The 24,629-nt window shown below is 30.2% G+C and overlaps 1 protein-coding gene across 4 annotated transcripts in view; it reads right to left on the bottom strand.

The window, feature by feature from the left end:
- Window positions 1–14,199, bottom strand: part of LOC107441643 (tripartite motif-containing protein 2) — a 56,123-nt gene extending 41,924 nt beyond the window's left edge. For 2 of the 4 annotated variants that reach the window (XM_071187296.2, XM_071187298.2), the window contains exon 1: window positions 8,417–8,567. The gene's annotated coding sequence lies outside the window, so the exon portion shown is untranslated. Of the gene's footprint in view, window positions 1–8,416; window positions 8,568–14,052 lie in introns of those variants that run through there. The other 2 variants (XM_071187299.2, XM_071187297.2) reach the window with 2 other exon arrangements.
- Window positions 14,200–24,629: the final 10,430 nt, after the last annotated feature.

The following is a 24,629-nucleotide window of genomic DNA, read 5'->3' as shown; positions in this document are numbered from 1 at the left end:
TTCAGTGTACTTAGTAATCTTGACCGCTTAATCAAAAAATTCCAGAATTTAATGATTATGTATCTAATGAAATCCGTAAATATTATGATTGTGCCCATTCTTTACAATTAGTAAGCATAGTAAGATAAAAAAAAATTAAGTATCTGCGCAAACATTCCAAAAGTATCTGCAGGTTCACAATATTTTTTTTAGTACAGAATGATATTATTACAGTACAAAAGTGTCAAAAATTATTTAATTATTTAACTTATTTATTTATTCCTGGCAAAAAAACAAACAATAAATACATGCACTTTAAAGCATTAAGAACATTAGAGAAAGATTAATATAAATATAATTATAAACAAAAATGAGTTAAAGAACTACATTCATATTAACTTTTAACACTAAACATATCATACCCAGACGAAAGACCGGTAATATTAATAATTTTGCCCCCGTAATTCTTCATTGCGAAATCCATTTTTAATTTTTCGTGTCAAACGTGGGCAACTATGTTTCATTTTTATTAATAAACAAAACTGTATTGAAAGATTTCACCGTAATTGTTTATTTTTGTTGTAAATCAATAGTTTACTCTTCCGCTAGCCATGGTATCACTAATTTTGGGGTTAAGTGAGCAGTATCTTTTCGGTAGTAGCACATTTACAACTAAACAACCTTCGTCTTCCTAGCATAAATTATGATTATGTTGTTGTCTGTTTTTAATTTTATTTTTTTCCCTGAAAATGCTTTTTTTTAAATATGGATGCTTTTTTCAGTATTAAAAGAATAGATAAAAAGCATCTTAAAAAATAGGAGAATATCTGCCAATGTATCTGCGCATGACTTTGCTCCCGTGTGTCTATATTATCTAACTATGTCATTAGGTAGTTCGCGCTTAGTAGTTGATTACTCTGTTAAAACGTATTGTCTAGCTATAAATAATAAGTATTGTAGTTAGCTTAGAATAGGCTCGTAAAAACAATGTTTACTAGGTTGTTCTCATCTGACAGAATTTTCTGCAACAGTGAGAAAGATAAAAAATAATTATCAGTAAACAAGTTTGCCATGTTAAAATAATTATTAATTAATCGGCTACTTTTCAGTTAAAACCATTACCAAATTTTTGAAATTTTACTCATAAGGCGAACTCTACTGTTATTTTCTGTTTAATATATTGTAAAATAATGAATTTTATTTTTATTTTATTTCTTGAATATAGAATGATTCGCATGTTTTTGATGCATCGTTATTTATGTTAATTTTTAAATTATAGCAAATTATTAAAAATAAACAACAATATGGTCTATTTAATGTGTGTTTACGTTGAATGAAGAGCAGAGCTGAGAAGGAATTATAATGAAATGTCAATAACAATATTTGTAAAAATCTTTAAAAAATTTTGGACATAAAAATAAGAAGAAATAAGTATGTCCAAAATATAAACAAACTTAAAGAAAAATAAAATAAAAAACAGACTTTAATATAAGGATTCAAATAGCAAGACTGAAAACAATCTTGATCTTTAAAATATTCTTGAAACAAAATATGATAATGAGGGCTCGCATTGTCAAAGCCATGTTGACGGAATTGTGAAAATCCAAGATAGTGATGGTAATTCCCAACTTGAGGAAATTTTAAAGGAGTTTTCAGATGTTTTTGCTCAAGATAAATACGATGAAAGGACAGTTAAAATTGAACCTCAAAGGGTAAGATGAACATCAGATTTACCAATGTCCTTACGAGCATTCAAAACTTCCCCAGAACAAGAAGAAATAGATAAAAAAAAATTGAAGACCTATTAAAGCATAACAAAATTAAGGAAAGCTTTTCTCCCTGTTTGGCTCCAGCAACTTTAGCTTTTAAAAAAATTAAAATAAAAAAAGTAGATCACGTATAGACTAATCAAATATCACGTCACGTAATCGCGTACCAAATCACGTATATACTAATCAAATGCAAAACCATCACCTCTCATGGAATCTTTTAGACAAAAATAAGGCAATGCTTTTTTTTTCTTTTTAAGTCGCCTGGATATGGTCAGTGGTTTCTAGAATATTCAAATTCCCCCTGATGACAGTGAAAAAATTCCATTTTTCACCAATAATGGGTTTTACGAATTTCCATTTGGATGGAATAACGATTCAAGTATCTTTCGAAGAAAAATAAGCTGAATAATCACTAAATATAAAGTTTCATTTACATCGAATTTTTTTGATAAAATTATTATTATTTCTAATAGTTTCGAAGAACATTTAAATCACCTTAAAATATTTTGAAATATGCAGATTTGAAAACCTAAAATTGTAAGCTTCTAAGCGTTCTTTCTTTACGAACTAAAATTCAATTTTTAGGTTATGAAGTATATAATGGTATAGTGACTCTCGATAACAATGATATTGTAGCAATTAAAAATTTAAAACCTCCAATTAATGTTAAACTTCCTTAAAATTGTTTTGGTTCTCGAAATATGCGTAGTAAATTTATAAATAACTATGCTAAAATTAGTACATCTTTGAATTATTTCTTGACGAAAGATACAACTTGTTGTTGGACTCCCAAACGTCAAGAAACATTTGGAATTTTAAAAAATGCTTAGATTTTTACTGTTTTTAAAATGCTTAATCTTAAATTAATGATAACGACAGTCAAAGTGGTGGTGGAGCAATAATAACAATATTGATATCAATAATAGAAACCATTTTTCACATCTTTTGCAATTAGAAAAAATTCATAAAACCCCAACAAAATGATAATTTAATTGGAAATTTCATTGAAATTGATAATGTTTTACGCTTACATAAAAAGAGTTTTACTAAAATCGTTGTTCCATTTTCTTTAAGTCATAAATAATTTGAAATTATTTATAAAAAAATCGGTCATTCTGGGATTCAAAATTTTTTTATATACTTACTCCTGTCTATTATTGGAAAAATATAACTTTAGATAATTACAAATTTTAATATGCATTGTCATACCTGTTAAATGAATAAAAAACCTATACAAAAATGATTTGGTTTACTTCAGGCAATGCCCTTAGTTTGCAAACCTTTTGAAGTAATTGCAATAAATAGTATAGGTGGTTTTAATTATTATAATTCTACTAAAATAATTAACTTTAATGCTTGATCATCACATATGTGGTCTTTTGCATCTAAATCTGTAACTACAGAAACTTTATAAACTTTTTGCACCAAAGTTTTCAAATTTAAATTCTTTAAAGTATTTTCAGCTATAGAAACGCAGCATTTACATATTCTAATTTTAAAAAATTCCTTAAACATTTTAAAATTAAGCAATCATTAAATGCAGCCCATAGACTAATGGAAAAGATGAACGTTTAGGACAAACTATAGTAACGCGTTTAAAATATAAAATTAATGATTCTTCTTAAAAAAAAAATCCTTAGCCTAAATTATTAAAATAAGTAAATGAAGAATATAGTTTGACTCCACACTCGGTGACTCCCGGTGGCTGAGCGGTAGCGCTTCGCGCTGTCGTGCCACAGGACCCTGGTTCGATCCTCGGGCCGGGCAAGGTTGACTCAGCCTTTCGATAAATGAGTACCAAGCATGCTTGGGAACTAAACACTGGGTGTTCCGTGCTCGGCTGACCACCTGACCGGAACATATGCTCCTGCATCCCAGAGCCCAAGGTCAAGAAAACTGAGATGGACACAGTAGGCCTTGGCTCTCTATGGGCTGTCGCGCCACTGAGTTTAGTTTTAGTTTCCACACTCGGTAACTAAATTTCTACCTGTTTATTTAATGTGTGGCACTCTCCCATTCACTCACCCCTTGACAGAGAAAATTTACACACCAACAGAAACTAGAAAAATTGCTGTTGAAATAATAAAAAAAAGAACAATATTATGATCCAAGATTCACTCATATCGAATTTTCCTCTTACGATACTGTAATGTTTGAAGATTTTAAATACCACAATACTAGAAAACCTGCTTAAATACATAAATAGTTCATCGATTAAAATTGCGAAGATACCACCCAACTGGCAAAACTAAAATTATCTCATGAATAATAAATAAATGCAATAATTAAACTTTAATATGTTATAACATTAAAATTAATACCGAATATAACCTCTCAAAAGACGGTTCAGTCAACACCGCAAATAAATAAATTTTTTATAATGTGTTCCTTATATCTGAAACTAGGTACTTCATGTACAATATTACTGAGATTTAGGATTTTCCCCTTTTGGAGGAATACAGCCCCTTATCCAGCAAAATATTGTTCCTAAAAATACTGAATTCTTAAACTTCACTAAATTCAGAATAACCACCAATGTCTTATTTTTTCAACAAAAAAAAAACAAAAAAAAAACAATACTGATATCCTGAACTTGAGAATAACGAGTACTGGGTCATTTTTTTAAACAAAGTCAATACTGAAGTCTTTAACTTCAGCTTGAATTTTTTTTTCTTACAACAAAAAATGTCAACTTCTATTTTCCTATTTTCTTATATCATGTTTTTGAACCTTTGTATTTTTAAAGTGCAAGGGAAATTATAATTGTAATTGAATATATTAAAAGTCATAAGGATGAAGAATGGTATTTATTGATGAAAGACACTCATCAAAAGATACAATCAAATGACTTTGAACTGACAGAAAGTCATAAAAACTATTAAACAAAAAAAAAACAAAAAAAAAATCGATTCATTTAATTGAAAAGTACGCTTACAAACATTTATTTACAGTTAATTATGACCTAAACTAGTAACATTTTTATTTTTAATTTTGATCATATTTACGAAAGTGCGCTTCTAACAATTCTTATTACTTTTATATATCGCTTGTATGTTAATAATTCAAATTATAGTCTCTTCATGTTAATTGTGATTCTAACATAGGGAAAGTATTGCAAGTAAATAATATTGATTTAAAAATTTTTTTTACAAGCTAATTAAAGTTTTTAGGGACGGGGATATACCATAGAAAGCTTCTACAAATCTTGCGTCACATTTTTGATATCTAAATTCTATTTCCTGAATTCTAATTTAATATTAAATGCATTCTCACACTTTATTATTCACATCCTGCCTTTTCATTTTAACTATTTAGATTCGAGTATTATAGAATTAGGTTTCTCCCTTTTTCTCATTTTAAGTTTTTCCTTTTTAAGTGTGAGAATCATATTACTCCCTTGACCTATTTAATGAACCATTTGTAATTGTTAAGGTTTCGTTTTTTCCATGAGACGTAACATATCACAGGGACAAATGTTACCTTTTCTTGAGATAAAAACTCAAACTCACCGATTTCGGAGTTCGATTTGAGCTCTGCCAATCTTGAAATAAAATGTATATTCGATTCATTTGTTTCCTGCTTGGTTATCGCTGCCATGACGAAGATCTTGAATGGGGATTCCCTGACTAAGATGGAACTCCATCTTAAGTCTTAACTCTTTTCATGCAATCGCCAAATATTACCAAGATATCGATTGAAACTAGCACAGAACTATTTTTTTACTTTATAACCAGGGTTCAACTTTATAACCAGGGTTCAACTTTATAACCAGGGTTCAACTTTTTTTTACTTTATAACCAGGGTATAACCTAGGTTCAACTCTGAAGCTTTGTAATTTTTAACCCAATCCAGAAGGCATGGGAACTTCCTGTATCAAGTATTGGGAGAAATTTAGCTTCGTGGCTGACTTTTTGATAGAACTAACCCGCATTTGCGTTACATGGGAAGGAAAACCACGAAAACCTCCACCGTTAGCCTGACAACAAGGGAACTCTAACCCATAATTCTGTCTACAGCTAAGGATATTTTACGTCAGCACTGTGGACGTTGCGAGTCAGGTGGGAAATTCTTATCGATCTGCCATCGGTGAGATTCGAATTCGGTTTACCTCATTGGGAGTTGAGCGTTTTATTTCTTAAGCAACAACGGCTAACACATAGCTATTTTATGTTATTTTATAACCATCTTTGAGCAGCTCAGTCAATTTTGAGTTTAACACTACTAATGTTCTACTCCATAGTCTTGTAGTTTTGAACCTTATCTAGAAGACATGGGAACTTCTGGTCCAAGTGTTGGAAGAAATTTGCCTTCATGGAGAGCTTTTGGATGGAACTAATCAGCATTTGGAGAGAAAAACCTCCTAAGGTTAGCCTAACCCCTATGACGACCTAAGTTCAACTCTGTAGCCTTGTAATTTGGAACACAATCCAGAAGACATGGAAACTCCCTGTATCAAATATTGGGAGAAATTTTTCATCGTGGTGGACTTTTTGATAGAACTAATCCGCATTTGCTTTACAGGGAGAGGAAAACCACGAAAACATTCCAAGGTTAGCCTGACTGCAGGTGAACTCTAACCCCTGATCTATCTAACACTAAGAATATTTTACGTCAGCTTTGTGGTCGCTGTGAGGCGGAATTCTTATCGAACAGCGGATTCGAACCCGGTTTACCTCATTGGGAGGTGAGTGCTCTAACCCTTAAGCAATGACGGCTCACACAAAACTACTTCATATTATTTTATAACCATCTTTGAATAGCCGACCCTATTTTGCGTTTACGACAACCAATGTTCAACCTTGTAATTTTGAACCCAATCTAGAAGACAAGGGAACTCCTGGTTCAATTATTGGGAGAAATTTGCTTTCGTGGAGGACTTTTTGAGGGAAATAACTCGTATATGCGTTGCATGGAGAGGAAAACCACGAAAACCTCCCACGGTTAGCCTGACGGTAAGGGACTCTAACCCATGATCCGTCTACCACTATTGTATGTATTGACACTTGTGTACAATTTTTTGATTATTTCGACAACTTTACTTCTGATGTAGATATTTTTATATGTGATGATTTTAGTATTTATTAATAATGTCGCAAAGATTAACATCACACCACCTTATTAGGTAATCATGATTTAGAGCCTGCAAGTAAAAAAAAAAGAAAAAATACTGATGAAATGCTTACATTTAGGTATGATTACAAAAAGAAAAATGGTTTTTTAAACCTATGGTATCTTTTAAAGAACGGCAATTGAAATTTTATTCTGATTTTCAGTGATATAAATAAAGCTAATTTTTAAAATATACTTTTTGGCATTTCCAAAGAAAATATTCTGCTCAAAAACTCGAAAAATAAGTTTCTGTTTTGGTATTCTCTTGAAACTAAAAATCTGTTAAAACAAAAGTTATGAGCCCGAAACATTGCAATAAAATTCAAGAAATTTGTTTAAATCTCTTTGAACATTTGGAAGCAAAATTACTAAATTACCCTTGTTCATAAAAAGTTTAAATGATTGCGAAAACTAAAGGTCTATAACTATTTCAGCCTTTTTAAAATATATTTGATAGTATTATAAAATAATTTTCAGTTAAGTTAAAAGTTATATCACACATACGTAACAGGTGTAATGCCTACAAGATATGATCGATTGCTCTAATATTTTAAATAATTAATTTTTTGTTGTAAAATGTCTCGTAAATATAAATTACACGTTTATAATATATACGTAATTATAAATTATTTGCAAGCTCATTTTGCAAACATAATACATAAAATTGTTTAATTTATACAGCCTTTTAACTAACATGGTAAAGACTTGATTTTTTAAATATGTCTTTCACTATTTTTAAAAAGTTGTGTTTAAAAGTTGTATTGTTGCAATGATGGTCATTTTTTTCTTTCTAATTTTATACGTCACTGTAACTTTCTGTAGTGTGTTTTGTTTTTAAAATAAATATTTCAACAAATATATTAAATATAAAAAAATTAGTGTTAATGACATTTTTATGAGATTAGTTTAGTTTTCATAATATCCAATCTAAAAGCTTGGAATGACTTACAACAACATATATTGAATGGCACTTGAAGGCAGAAATATTTACTCATTCTTCTCTTAATTTTAGAGGTCCCAAATGAATCTATAAAATCACTTTTGAGGAAAGCGTGACCGAAAATATGAAAACTAGTTCAGAAAAATAATTAGAAGCACTTTTCATCAAAAGTAATTAAACAAGTATTTTGATAGCATTGTATTTTTTACCCCTAATACAAATTTTTAGCTCAACTTTTGACAAAAATTTATAAAAAGGGAGTTGAATACCTTTTTTTTCATAACTTTGAATCAAAAATTATCTCGAACTATAAATAAAAAAAGAATAATGTTACTTTTGGAGAATGGTACTCCTAGATCCTATCTAAAGAATATTTACTCCTAGATAAATAATAAAACAAAATGATTGCCGGGTGGGGCGGCATTTTAATATCATTTACACTACCATCAGCTAATAAGAAATCGATTTGTTATTTACAAAATGCCTAATTTTATGAGAGATTGTGGTTTTAATGATTATTTTGCTGAGCTTAAAATATTTTGAGTTTTGTTTTTATTAAAAAGGCGTAAAAAAGAATCAGTTTTTGTGATAAACTGGAAATAAAGAAGAATCTTACCTCAGAAATAGGGAATCATAAATATAATGTGCTTTTTATTAATGTGTTATTTTAAATCTCGATACATTTTGGGGATGAAAACCGGCAACGTATACCGTCGGCAGCAGAATGTGACGGTGCACTATGGTTACCAAAAGTTGGCGATTATTCGATTTCGCCAAGTAAGGAGTTCAATTGTAGTATTTGGGTGATTCTCACGAAATATGACAATTCACTGTCCCTTGCTCCAAGATCTAATACTATAATACCAAAAGAACTCTTTTTAAAAAAATAAATAATAAATAGCATTGCTGTTAGCATTTTAAAAGGACTTTGCACTAGCATTGACTGTTTTGTATAGTTAAGAAATTTAAATGAACTTCAAAATTTCATGTTTCTTACATGTCACAAACAATGTTTCCAATAATAACTAGCTTCAAAACTTCTCATAACTTTTTCAATATCTAACTTTTTTTTATCTTAACCGGTGTAATCATTTCTAGAATATAAGCAGAGGGTATTATTTACAAAAACTTCGTTTAAATTAATTTTTTCTGTCAATAATTTGTTTGTCCCCAAAAAATCTGTCATTTTCCTGGCTACTTTTATTTAGTGGTTTATAACCAAAATAGATAGAGCCAGCAATCAATATCTTATGTTAATAGATTGATTAGATACCCTCCTACATGTACATGCCTTGTTGCATGAATAAAGAACCAATTTTCTGGTTTAAAATCTATCTCAAAAAATTTTTCAAGGTGAGTAGGTTTTTGGGTTGTCACTTTCCTGGCTTCTTGAAATCATTAATAACATAAAAACTACATAGATTTATCTGAGTTATTTTAAGAAATCTTGATGTTTTCTGCGGAATATAAACGGCTCAGGCCAAAATATTAAATTAAAGTAAAGTTATATGTTATAAAATGGCGAATTTGTCATTATCCTGGCTGTCATTTTCCTGACTTATGAATGCCAGGACAATGAAGTGTTACCAGAATTTTTTTAAACTGCTAATACTGTAAGGAGGGAAGGCAAATATTAACATAATACCAAGTTTATGTATGATTGTAGTATGTTTGGAGGTTATCAAAGTTATTTATTTATTTAATGATTGATTATTATACACAATTTTATTCTGTACATATCAGCAACAAAAATTTTTTTGATTCTTCCTACAGCGGATAAAAAGAATCAATTTAAGCAATTTATGGTCCATCTAACATAAAGGCTTAAGTTGAGTTACTTACTATTAACTTAAAATGACTGTTTTTTAAACTTCTAAGCTAATATGTCATTTTCCTGGCATTCAAGATTTGGTGAATTTCTACTTTATTTTTTTCTCGAGCAAGTGTCAATAAACTACACTGCTGTCTGTAAGATAAGTGTAACTAAAGAAGTATACAAAAAAAATTTTAGATTATTTTAAAGACTTTAAATTTGAAGAAATTTTTTGGTCCGAATTGTCATGTTTAAAAAAAATCACCCATTTATTTAGTATCAAGAGCATAGGTCAAAATATTACTCTTGTGTTTGCAATCAGATATCAAAGCTTTAATTTGGCTGCTTTGTCATAGATATGTTAGAACAGAAATTGTACAAAACGAATTATTGTTGGATGTAAAATGTTGCGACGTGTTCATTGTTAAGCTAAAATAACAAAATACGTGAGATTTTTTTTCTACACTATTAACAGATTTAATTAACTAATCGCATTATTGCGACATCTAATGGGATACATTTTTAGTTTTATTTTCGACAAAGATTTTAAAAACACATACACATACGACTTTTTGACGTGTTTTAGAGCTCAAATTACCATTTTTATACATTTTTGAATGGTTAAAAAAAATTCTGCTAAACACCCTGGTCAATCCCCTGAAATTCTATTGTGTTAATACTTGGTTGTAAGCAAGATTTTACTTTCCATTTGTTTTATTTAAGACATATCTTTTCATTTTAGATATAACTTTTTTTTTAAAAAAATTTAAGGATATTTAAGATTCTTCCTTTAAAAATAGTCAAATTTTATAAATAAAATTGCGTTTAAAACGTTATTAAAATATGTCTAAACTATATAGTAGTAACTTTATAAGTACAATGCGCAAACAGACCACCTTGAATAACTTTTGATCTAATGATCGGATCTTCACATTCTGCATTGTATTTTTCTATAGATTACAAAATTATACTAATTATTTCTCAGTTATTTTACAGTAAGTGTAGAACAAAGGAGAATTTTCGAGGCGGTTGAAAAGCCATAACTAAACACTCGAAATAGGAAAAAATAGAATTTGAATTTTACTTGCCACAAAATTGTCGACAGCAGACAAAATTTTCGATAATAATGGCAGATTTTTAACAAATTAGGCCAATTAGGGTATGTTACATTTTCAACCGTCATTATAAATACTTTTGAACTTTTACTTTTAAATTTCATTCACAATATCATGGTCAAAGCAGCTCATACCTGAAGAAATTTAGGAAATTTTAAAGTTAAGATTTGAAATTAAGTCTATTTTTGAAGAGTAAGAATTACAAATCACCATTACGCAGCTAAAATCACGGAAAGACAACTTTGAGAAATTCAAAAATCAGCAAAACACCAAAATTGTTAAACAAATCATTAAAAATGAAATGAGTCATATTGATTCAAGCCTTCTCATTTCGTAGATGGCTTCATGACACCAAAACGTGCTAAATGGGTCGAATTCCGTTGTCTTAAACTACATAATAAACAAGCAAGATTAAATCGGGCAAATATAAATGTATTAATGTGTTGTTCAGCTACGAAGAAAATTGGGAATTTATGTTGTTCTAGACAGCATAAGTTATTATCAGTATGCGAAGCGATGTATTTAGAAGTCAACATATGGTGGTGGGGTTCTTTTGCCATCTATGGATAAACCAGTTTCGAATTTTTGAGTGGTTCTGAAACCTCAGTGGACTATCAATGTTCACCGAGAACTAACTTTTAGAGTTATATTAGATGAACCGAAATAGATTTTTCAACAAAATAATACCAACAAATCTATTTTGACACAATAATCGTTTAGAGCTAAAAATATAGCAGCTTTGTACTGCATCTCATATAGTCCTGACATATGAGCAATTCTACAAATAAACGCCAGTTAGGCGGCCAAAAAAAAATTAAAAAAATTTTGGGGGGCACACTATTTCTACATGAATTTTCTTCTTCTTTACACCCTAGAAAGGCAAGAAAAAATCGTGAACATGAAATTTTTTCTTTGTGACATACTTTAAATGCGACATACTCTTTCTGACATACTCAGATAAATCTGAGCCATTTATTCAGATAAAACGATTTTTACATAAATATAATATTATTATAATGTTTTTCTAAAATGTATTTATAGAGATTTCATAGTATAAGATTATATTTTAGTATAAAAATTGGCGTTTATTTGTAGAATTGCTCATATCGTCGCCTTGAAACTAAACCGTGGTAACTCAAAAAAGCAAATTTTTCAGGAGAACAATTTCTAACTTTCTGCGTTAATGCTGATCGCGCCAATGCTATAACGATTTATCTGCTCTCTAAATTAATTTTATTGAACTATGAAGATAATACTTTGTTTCTCTAAAAGGGTGATTTTTTTTACACAAAGTGACCCAAATATCTCATTTTTCGATTTTTTTCAGTTTTACGGTTTTGTTTCAAAGCGACGATATGAGCAATTCTACAAATCAACGTGAATTGGGCGGCCAAACAAAAATAATTTTTTTTTTGGGGGGGGGCACGCTATTTCTACATGAATTTTCTTCTTTTTTATACCCTAAAAAAGCAAGAAAAAATATTAAACATGAAATTTTTTCTTTGTGACATACTTTAAATGACAAAATACCAATTTTGAATTTTTCTCGATTTTTTCAATTTACGAACTTAGATTAAATTTTTTTATTTTTGTTTTTTATATTAAAATATAATCTTATAGTATGAAATCTCTATAAATACATATTAGAGAGACATTATAATAATATTATATTTATGTAAAAATCGTTTTATCTGAATAAACGGCTCAGATTTATCTGAGTATGTCAGAAAGAGTATGTCACATTTAAAGTATGTCACAAAGAAAAAATTTCATGTTCATGATTTTTTCTCGCCTTTTTAGGGTGTAAAGAAGAAGAAAATTCATGTAGAAATAGTGTGCCTCCCAAAAATTTTTTTATTTTTTTTTTGGCCGCCTAACTGGCGTTTATTTGTAGAATTGCTCATATACCCATAGAAAATGCTTATAGATATTGTTTTACAAGCTTTATGTAGAAAGGGAAGGCGGTATTAAGCAGTACTGAAACCAAAAGAAGGCATTAAAGCAGCATGGCTTTCAGAAAGCAAAGTACTTCCAATTGAAAAGTGTGTTTTTCAGTTAGAGATGTACTGGGTACCCGGTCAGTACCGTCTTTGCGCATGGCCACACCCGGGTATTTCCCCAACATTCTAGGAGGTATTGATTTCCCCCTGAGTGCCCGAGGGCCCCAGGTACTCAGGGGGCCTTGAGAATCTTACTTTTTATAAATTGTATTAAAAAAACTAAGACCAATCAAAGTTACCTTATATATTTTTTTAAATAAGTATATTATTTTGAATAAAGTGTGTATCATGTTGTTCTTTCTACTAATAGTGATTGATTATCTTGCAAACAACAGTGATTTGAATAATTTATCACCAGGGAAACTAAAAAAGGTAACCGAAGTTTATTTTTCTACGTTCCAATGAAATTTTTATGTGAATTCAGTTTTTTGGGATATACTAAAAACAAATTTAAATACATTTAAATCAAAATGTATTTAAATTTGTTCAAAATATTGCATATGTTAAAAATGCTTTATTTTATGTATGTGAAATTTTTTAGTTCGATTTTAAGCAGTATGACATGTTATAAGGGCCCAAAACATTTCGTTGCTGGGGGGGGGGGGAGTGCATGCTATTAAGACGACCCTGTACCCGGCAATTATCCGGTGCCCTGCCCAGGATCCATCAGTAGAAATGTATTACCCGATATCGCGTACCCGGCCAATTTTATCTGTTATCCAGTGACGGATAACATTTATGTTCCACTCAACCCTATTTAGAATTTGAAACCATATTTCAGCCTTAAAACTATTCATAATAATAATTGCAATTTTGAAAATTCATGTATTCCATTAGTTTTCTAATAATCAAGTTGAAATAATTGGTACGGCATATTTTACTCTTTAGTAGAATTTTAGTTTAAGGAAACCTTGGAAGAGTGGACACTTTTGGGATAGATAAAATATATTCACTAAAAATAAATGTTCATTTTGAAGTAGGAATTGATAAATGACAGGGAATTTTATTGATATTTATTTAAAGTTTAAGTTAAAAAATCATCATAAATAAAATTCATAGATAATCGAAGAAAAATATGATATATTGCTCTCATACTCAATTGTATTATTTTACTGTCATACTCAAATTGTTTTCAATTTGTTGTTAATGCAATTATTTGGGATTGTCGGCTAAGTATTTCAAAGAAACATAATAGCATTTGCAAACAGAACTTAAAATATTTTCTTACAAATGTCACATTAATTATTCTAATGTTATTTCGAATTTGAACATCAAAAAAGATTTATTTTCTAGTAAATAAATGAATATGTTAAATGATTCGTACCTTTATACTTAACTAATTTAACTGTAGCGCACCTTTACGATTGTTTAAGGTTTTGTCAACGAACTAACTGAGATGTTTATTATCGAAAGTAAATTTAAACAAAAAATCCTTCCAAACAATTTAAAAATAATAAGTGTAGTTTGGCTTATTGAGCTTTACGAAATTTGGGTAGACAACCTTTTCACTCCACACGCTCTAGTGCAGTTGATCATGTGATCTGTTGTCATAGTAACAGTAGTCACACTTCTCCGCATGTCGCCACATTTGGCTCAGAATCGGTACTTCTTTTCTTATATCTATTTTAATAAAATTTCCCAAACAACTTTTTTCTAAAAGATTCAACAGTCCGTGCATCTAATTAGTCTTAAAAAATGCAAGAAAATTTATAATAAAGAAGAGTATAATGCGTAAAAAACAGAAGAAAAAAAAAAGAACGTTCCGATTAATTTATAATATAATGCTCAGATTTTTACGTGCGAGACTCAATCTTAATGATTTTTGATCCAAACCATAAATGTTCTAACTTATTTGTGCAAATGATGCTTTATTTACGAAATCAGACTCATAAACGCACTTTCTCCGAATAAACACAACTTTTCGTTTTAATACGTTAAAGTATTTAGATTTTTGACTTTCAAAATATGGGGTATAGGCAAATTTATCCGATTGAAATATTTGTAGTTTTAAATGACAAAACTAGAAATTTGAAGGAAATCGGTTGATTAGTTCATGAGTAGCAAAACTTAAAATGTGTAACTTCTTTGTGATGGCGAAACATACAAAAAGGGAAATTAATATTAAGGGGTCCAAGTTTTTGGCTGATCTCTTGTCTAAAGTATTTGTACATATTCTCCAAATCGCGGCTTCTCTCCCCCCCCCCTATGTTTTAAGTGTCAAGAATCCAAATTCATCTCAAAAAAGGTATGATTATTCAATAAAAATACGTTTTTGTGACTGATTTCGAATTTTAAAAAATCGTCTAAACAAATTAATTTGCATACTTAAGTTTAGGCTCTCAAACCAGAAAGATTGAGTCCGAGTTCATGATAATACGATAATTAGATTAAAAGTTTTTCTGGGTGCTTTTTTTTTCTTTTAATATTTTGTTTCACAAATTAGTTTTTTTTTTCTTTTGTTAAAAACACTCATCTTTCAAAATATGTAAATTTAATAGTAAGATTATTTAAATTGCTAATGTAAGGATGGATAATTTGAGAAATTATCTTGCCATATTTTTTTGTTATCCTGATCTCATCCGAAACATTTCACATTAAAAAGTGTGCGTCAGTTTACTTGAAAATACTTGTATGTGTAAGGAAATGTTTGTAGAAAATTACAAAAGAAAATAAAAACTTGTCTAGTACGAAAGATACGCAGTTCGGAGTATGTATATCATAAGGGTGAGTAATTTGCAAATTTTTTATAATTGCTTAAACTGTGGTATTAATTTAAAACTTGTTTCATTATTACACGGCATGTGTTAATTTGTTTGAAAAAGTTCATTTATGTCAAGAAATAGTTTTAGAAAATTTTGAATAAAACTTGTCGAATGAAAAGCACGTTAATTTTATAGCATGAGAATCGCTAACATACGGGTAGACGATTCGCGATTTTTTTTAGAATTATATAAATAGCGGAATACATTAAAGCTTCTTTCACATTAAAAAAAGAGCATAATTTTTATTAATAAAATACCCATGTATGTTAATAAGTACACATATTTTTTTAAAAAAAAACTTGTTTATCAAAAATTTAGATCATGTATAAAAAAAATTAAAAGTTTTTTTAAATTTTTTGTAATGTTTCGAAATCAACTCGTTAAACATTGATAAGTCAGTTTGTTTGATAACATGTCCGTAGAAACCATCGAAAAAAAAGTATGTTTAATCAGAGAAAATACGTTTTTGTGTCTGATTTCGTAATATTAATTAGCACATTAGAAATCAATTTGTTTGATAACATGTCCGTAGAAACCATCGAAAAAAAAGTATGTTTATTCAGAGAAAATACGTTTTTGTGTCTGATTTCGTAATATTAATTATCATATTAGAAATCACCCCTTCCAGATATTAAGATCGAGTCCTAGAACGTGAAGATCAAATTAGATCAGATTTTTTTTTGTGGAGATTTTGATAAAAGAATTTAATCCAAAATAATAAAATAAACACATTTATGTCTGTAATGCTGAAAACTCACGAGAGTTGATGTTATAAAACAACTTTTAGGTAAAAGAAATTTCGCAAAAAAATAAATAAAGAAAAAGAAAAAACGCTTGTCTTATTGTTTTACATAAAGAACATATCCTGAAAATTTTAACAAAATCAAAAATGTCAAAGATCTAACGTTGCCTGATTTGCCAGAATTTCTTTTTTTTTAAAATGGCTCTTAAGGTTGTTGTGATGCACGTAATGTAAAGTGACCACATTTTTATTGAGACAAAGCGGGACAAATGGGAGGAAATGAGAATTACAATTTAGTCAAACTTTCAACACGCACAATATATACATAAAAATACGAATAAATGTTTGTAATAATATTTTCAACATCAACTGGAAGTAAGTCAGATGCTGTTTGAATAGTATAGGTATAGAATGTGCGCTGCACAACCTACTCCAATATTTTTTTGCTTCAAATGTTCGTCAAGTTTCGTAAAAACGTTATTGATGCCTCTTCTAGCTTTTCCACCAAAATTTACGTTAGTGTTATCCGCACAATGGGCAATAATTTTATTGCTTAAGTTATTCTTTTATAAAATAGTACTTATTCAATCGAAAATTATTTGTGAAGTTTCATCAGGCAATGAAACAAAATCTAATATTCTAATTTTAATTCCTGTTTCTGGATCAAAAACTCTAACACCTGTGGGAAATAATTTTAAATCTTTGTGGTTGGAATGAATATAAATGCGCATATATGGATATAAATGCGCATTTTTCTAATTCTTTCTGCAATTGTGAAAACGAATATGGTGAACAAACATTACTAATAATTAGTTCGGTTTTTGTCCTTGAACATGCAAATTTTTGTGGTTTAATGTTTTGATCACTTGCGACGTACAATCCATTGATCTGAAACTTTGATTGTGGTTTATGGTGCGGAAAGCAAATAGCCCTTCCGCTAATGCTAGCTGTTTTTCTGTGTTGCTAAAGCTAGCACTGCGAAAAAACTGTTCCATTTTAGATGAGGAAGCGGCATTTTTAAAAAATCTTTTGTGCCTCTTTGTCGCCAAATGTATAATAATATCGTTTTTTCCACCATGTGAGACCGAAAATTCAGCATTAAGTTTATCACACCGTACCATATAGTCTATTTTGGTACTTTAAATAAATGGAAATTCTCTGCTTAGCTCTTCATTAAATTTGCATCCTCTTTTTTTACTCATCTTTTATTTTGTGGGTAAATACTAGAAATAAATAAAAAAATTTACTACAAAAGCTAAAAAAGAGTATTAAATTTTACCTTATTGACCGTTACTTTGTGGCGACTATTGCTCAACCTTTGTCAATCAAATAATGAGGTCAAACCTAACGTCAAATTGAAAACAACAAACCGCTCTGTCTAACGGCAGTCCGCACTTATCTGAATTAAGCCGAGACGTAAAGACAATGATCTCACACCACCGAGTAAATCTAACTTGGTACATTGCCTAATTTAGTTTACTCTGCACGTATTTTATGTGTTTTTTATGTATTTTTTATTTCTTTATATTCTCCATAATACTTAATATATAATAGGAATATATTTTTACAGTACATTTAAAATAAGAAATGCAGATATTTTCTAAAATGCGGGACATTTTTAAAAATCGGCGGGACGCGGGACAGTCCACCAAAAAGCGGGACTGTCCCGCCAAAATCGGGACGTGTGGTCACTTTAACGTAATGCCACTGCATACGTAAGCTTTTTTACGGTCTTATACAAGGAATTAAACTTCTTAAGCAAAAACTGAAATATCAAAAACAAAATTTTTTGAAATTAGTTTAGCTATTAAAATAAAATTTTATTTGATGAGCATCTTCAGATTGGATGAAAAAAATATCGCTATGGAATTAAATAACCGACAGATGACGAATGTGCTGGAACGATAATTCTCGCAATCGCTTAGCGGAATCACTTGCCGCGATGAAAATAGAGTTACTTTCATGACGGAATTTAAAAAGAAAAAAATCATAAATAAGTTTATTGTGAATCAATTTCAGAATTGCAGGTAAAAATATAAAATGTATTTATTGCTCCATACAGGTAAATACCAAACTACATCACTTCAAAGCATTGAATGCAAACGATTTATTATTTACTCATATACCGCGACCTTGGATAAAAACAATTTAACTTTCGGTTCTTTCCCGCGCCTCTTTGTCGTTAGGAGCAAAAACTCCGAGTCATCGTTTCTCAGCAGCGGATAAGTTGTGAAATTTGATTATTTTAGGATTAACTTAATTTTGTATTAAGTATGTCATGCTAGTCATAAATTTTATAAGCCCTAACATAGTTAGCGAAACCTATTAATGTTTCTTCCTATTTTAAAACATTTCACTCAACTAAATCCTTAAAATTTTTGTTGATCTGCGTAATACTCTATGGAAAATAATTAGTAGACGACTGGATATCTGGATATATTGACTTGTCTATTAATAGAACACTGGCTTGTCGGATGAAAATATACAACTAATGATACCTTGTTTATTATTATTTAAATACATACCAAATTATTTGAGATACCGAAATTACAATCAGATACCAAAACTAACCATCACTTAATTTTCAAAGAAATCTATGCTTTGTCTTTCTTAAAAGCTTTATTTTGTTAAATGTAAAAAAAGATAAGTAAAGAAATTAAATGTCTTAAATAATAATAATAAAAACTGCATAATATAAAAAAATCAAGTAAAATTTATACTGTTTCATGTTTTCAAATAAATATTAAAAAGGAACTAAATTAACTAAAATTTTTAAATTTGTTTAACAATAAAATAATATTTTGCAATTTTATTATTTCTCAAAAGAAATTTTAAGATTATACTTAAAAAACTGAAGACACAATTTATAAAAAACATGTTATATTATCCTAGTATAATCCATAATTTTAATAAAATATAAGATAATTAAATAAATTGTGTAATTAAATATAAATAAATTGTTCGATTGTACATAGAAATTACAAAAATCAAATGTTTTTAAATAATTTAAGAAAAAAGAATTCTAAATCAAATGTTGAATTAGGAAAACAAAACTGCTAGAGTAATAATTATTTTTACAATCCAGAAATCACACTTTTTTTAAATGGAATCTAAAATAAATTAAACACTTAAAATTTAAAAAAAAAAGAGTTTTTTTCATATAGAAAGATAATCACGAAATCAAAACTTATAAACTATAGATAATCATCAATAATAAAAAACTGTAAACTTGGGAAAAAATAAATAGTTTAAAAATATTCTTAACCTCTAATAACCTGCACCCCTTGTTCAATAATTATATTCTAATGTGTGATAATTTAATGTTACTTTATAAAATAATAATAAAATAAAAAAACACTTATAGATTTAAGCCTTAAACTTTGAATAAATTTGTTACATTGAATAAGATTTACTATACATTTAAATGAACATCGAAGACATACAGTTGAGATGCCAAATTCTTGTTTTGCATTTTACTTTGGTCCTAATGAACGACCAAGCATTATAACAGGGTACGTAGCGTTTTTAGAAAGTGCTTAAAGGTGATTATTTTCGATTTTTAAAAGCCCTTAAAGGTGCTTCTTCCATTGTAAGTCCTTAAAAAGTGCTTTAATTTTTCCTTTTCTAAAATTGTTTTATTTTCTTAATAATTGTTTTATTTTCTTAATTGTTAAATAGAACAGTGGAACGTTTGGTGTAAACAAGGTTCGAACCATAACCGGTTTATCCGGATTTGGTTTGAACTATAACCCGTTTATCCGATTTTGGTTTAATCCATAATCGATATATCCCGTTATAGTTTCAACCATTTTCGATATATCCGGATTTGGCTTGAACCATAGCCGGTTTATCCAGTTTCGGTTCGACCCGGGACCAGTTTATAAGGTTATGGTTCTAACCACAACCGGTTTTGGTATGAATCATAATGGATTTATACTGTTATAGTTTCAACCATATTCGATATATCCGGATTTGGTTTGAACCATGACCGGTTTATCCGGCTTTGGTTGGAACCATAATCGATATATCCCCTTATAGTTTCAACCATATTCGAATGGATGGTTTTAGTTTTAGGTACTTCGTGATTCATTTTTATAATTCTGTGGAGAATTCAAACTAGCAGAAGTGAATCGATAATTTTAGTAGCGCTCTTAATACAAATCGGATGCTTGCAATTCTATAACATAAATTGATAGGGTTAAAATCTGCTTAACAATAAAGTAATTTAAAATTTCTACCCTTTATTCATAGTGTTATGAATGTTGTTGTTGTAGTTCATTTACGTCGCACTAGAGCTGCTCATTGAGCTATTGGCGACGGTCTGGGAGACATCCCTGAGAATGATCCGAAGATCTGCCATCACAATTTTGATCCTTTGCAGAGGGGATGGAACCCCCGCTTCGGTAGACCAACGACCTGCATTCGAAGTCGAGCACTTTACGATAGAACAGTTTAACGAGGACCAATACCGCACACCCTCGGTCCCTGCGCAGACTGATCCAAGTGGTCACCCACCCGCACACTGACCGTAGCCAGTGTTGCTTGACTTCGGTGATCTGCTGCTGGGAACCGTGTCTTAACGAACATATAATTTAGGCTTGGTTATGCTTAACAGATAATTTAAACCTAGCTAAGCCTAACATGGTTGCGTAATAGATAATTTAGGTCCAGCTAAGCCTAACATTCCTCTAATGTAAAACTATACCTGAACTGGAGGTGTAACATACCACTAAGGTATAGCTCATACTAACGTGGAGGTGTAATGCATAATTAAAGCCTGGCTGAGCCTAACGTATGGTTTTGACTACCGTTGCGGTACTACTAAGAACTCGGTTATGTAACATATTTTTGGGCTCAATATGGCGGGGTAATTTACTCTAAGGCATAGATTAGCCTAATCTGACAGTTTGACACGTTTGTCAGGTCTAACTAAAGTTACTCAGGCAGGAAGAACTACTCCTGCATGCACAAATCACATTGACGTACGATCGCTTACAGTAAGGATATTTCGTAAGTCTGCAGCTGTACAATTTGAACGAATCTACAAACCCTGTAGTTGTTGTTGTAATTCGTTTACGTCACACTAGAGCTGCACAATGGGCTATTGGCGATGGTCTGGGAAACATCCCTGAGGATGATCCGAAGACATGCCATCACAATTTTGATCCTCTGCAGAGGGGATGGCACCCCCGCTTCAGTAGCCCGACGACCTGCACGCGAAGTCGAGCACTTTAAGATAGAACAGTTTATCGAGGACCAACACAGACCCTGTAAGTGATCGGTCATCAAACCTACAAACTCATATTCCAGGCCCATTTTTACTGAATGCGCTTCACACACTTCCGATCTTCGTTGTGGAAAACGAGAACCTCATCTGTGAAAAAAAAATTTCCAACGAAAAACTCACCAATCAGGTTCTTTAATTTTCTCGGTGGCGATTGGAAGTGAGTGAATGGCATGCGTGAGAACGGCCTTTAAAATTGCAGATTCCGTATAGATGGTGTTTTCTACATTACTGGGGCGCACTGAAAGCTCTTTACTGCTTATACTTCTAAGTTACTATTTCTGGCGTATTTCGAAGCCATTTGGCTTACAACGTGATCATTGTGCTTTGAACCTAACTTGAGTAGTATTTCTTGTATACGTGTATTACCTGATATATTTCTTGTTACCCGATTTATTATTTGTGTATAAAAAAAGAATCGTTATAAGTATCTTCATGTCAAGACCTGTCATTTCAAGACATAAGAATCGTTATGAAACTCTAATTACCTTGTCAATAGATAATTTTGTTTTTTAATAAAGAAATAAGTTTATTTCTGAGCTCAAATCTGCTTTATTTTATTAAGACATTAATATTAAGTAATTCTGGTGAGTTTCAAGTGAAAATTTGTTTTAGTAATTTATAGATGTATTGTTAAAAAAGGTGACGTGGGTGGTAGATTTAGACAACGCTAGCTTTTTTGGCAGTCACATCACATAAATCACAGGGAAAATTAATGCTGTAATAACATATTACCAAAATTTACCTTTTATGCCCACCAGGTGGCCGAGTGGTTAGCATGCCTGACTGCGGAGCCGATGGTTGCTGGTTCGAATCTCACTCAGGGATGTTTCTTTCTCTCTCTATGTCGTTCTGTGTGATTGCGACCAGCTCTATAAACGGGTTTGTGTGACGTGGGTGACGCTGCTCCACCGCCGTGGATAGGCCATAATTGCTCACTGAGTAACCAGAAGTGAGTAGCAGTTCTGAGGCCAATGGGAAATAGACCCAAGTATTCGCCATTAACCAAAAAAAATCACCTTTTTTAAATAAATAAAATTAGATTTTTCATGTCAAAATCAAAGAATCTCCTTACGGAACTCCCTATCTCTCTATTTTCTACTAGGAAAATCAAAAATATATAATTGACTATGCAGTGTATTATTGGGAGCAAACGCAAATTTGAATTAAGTTATTTAAAGATCAATTTGATCTACAATTTTATTAAGAGGAGTTCATCATATTTATATTGTATTGGTAAAAGTTCATTCAAATAATTCTTTTCTCCTTATTGAATGTTCCATTTCTATTTTATAATTAAATAAGAATTATTCTTATAAATTTGCTCTGTTATTCCTTTCAAAATATGTGTTAAATTGTTTTAAAAACAAATGGTCCATTTCCGTTATTATGATATTAACAAAAATCATTAAGTTATCTTAGCATATTTATGTACACCGATCACATTTTCAAAAGAATATTCTACAATAAAAAAAAATCTAACGGTTAAAATTTTTTTAATATATCTTCTCATAGAGTTTATGGTACAAATGTAAGAACGAACTTATTTTTCTTGTATAACTTTTTTTAAAATAATTAATGAGTTTTCTTTTTTCAATCTTAAACATGTATTGAATACTTGACTGTCAGTAACAAAACTGAGTCAAGCTTAAAATATTTTTGGATTAAGAGCTTAGCTTTTTAATTGAAGTAAAAAAATTTTTACATCGATTATGCTTCATTAATTAGTAAGTTATTGTTTAAGAACTTTTTAATTTTCATAATTTATGAATCAGTTACGTTATATATCTTTCAAAACCCTGAATCTTCATTGTTGTGAATCAAAAAATACTAAGTTTTATACAGTGATACATAAAACCTAGATATTGTTACAGTGCCGTCGAATACGAAAGATAAAAATATAATAATAATAATTGGAAGGGTGAAAAAATACCGGCTTACAAAATAACATACGACTAAAAAAATCATTTTATTGAAGAGAAAGACGAAGTTCAATGTTTCTCTTCTAAAAAGAAAGAACCTCTCCCTTTTACTCTTTCATACAAGAATGAAGTCAAGAATCACGCCTGCTCTAGAATAAATTACTAAACAGGACAGCTGGTCTTGAACAGCTTCGATTGGAGAATGAATCACATGAAGGATTGCTGGTTTCCGAATGTAATGCATCACGAACAGTCTACTTATATAATTAGTTTATGTTTCAAACATTTGTTTTACATTGTGCTCAGTTGTTTGTAGAAAACTCAACAAAATATCCTCTTAATTTTGAATATCACTGAACTACACTTTTTTCAAAATATTTTTTAGAGTGATAGCTAACTAAAAAAAGAAGCTTTCTGAATTTTTTGTAATTTTGCCAACATTTTAAAAGCCTTACCAGGAGATTTCTGGAACAGAGTGGCGTTTCACATGAACTTTTCAATCATTTACTTGTAGTAGTGTGGAAAATAACTTAACAAAGCACAGAATCTTACACTAAAACATAAACTTAGCACTAGAAGACATTTTTCCAAAGGCGTAAAAAGTTAGCAGCCCTGTAGTAGAGCCTTGATCGATCATTTTTCATGGGACCATCCATTACAAACAATAGTTAGGGGAAAAGGACAAAAGCGGATCCACATAAATTAAAGACTTGGAGAGGCATAAAAAGTAATATTTAAGTAATGGACTTAAAATTTTAATTTTCATAAGTGAAAAAAATTTTAATTGAAAAATTATATAATTATTGCAAAAATATTTACGGAGCAAAAGAAAGAGAATTAAAAACACAGTTTATTCAAAATATTTGAAAGTTTCGTTTGAGCACATTCTTTTCTTTTCAAAGCAACTTTTCAACAAAGAAATATAAGTAAAACATGGCAGGGGTGTGTTCAGTACGTACCATTCCTTCCAGTCTTCTTCACATCCAGTGAAATAGGCATTAGTGACTTTTAGCAACCCTATGCTGAAATCTGCCCTTTCTCAGATAAATGAACTCTCTGCCGACTCTACTTATATACTAACTCAGTCACACAAAAACTGTCTTCTGTAAATATTTTCTTACTTCATATTTTGTGTTACAATGTTTAAATATGTTAGAAGGATAAAATAATTTTCTATTAAAAGTAATACAT

The sequence above is a fragment of the Parasteatoda tepidariorum genome, chromosome 11 (genome assembly GCF_982258835.1).
Source record: "Parasteatoda tepidariorum strain Cologne lab strain chromosome 11, Ptep-v5.0, whole genome shotgun sequence".
Classification (NCBI taxonomy): domain Eukaryota; kingdom Metazoa; phylum Arthropoda; class Arachnida; order Araneae; family Theridiidae; genus Parasteatoda; species Parasteatoda tepidariorum.
The sequence above is the reverse complement of the archived record's forward strand: the minus strand, read 5'-3'. Positions and strand labels throughout refer to the sequence as shown.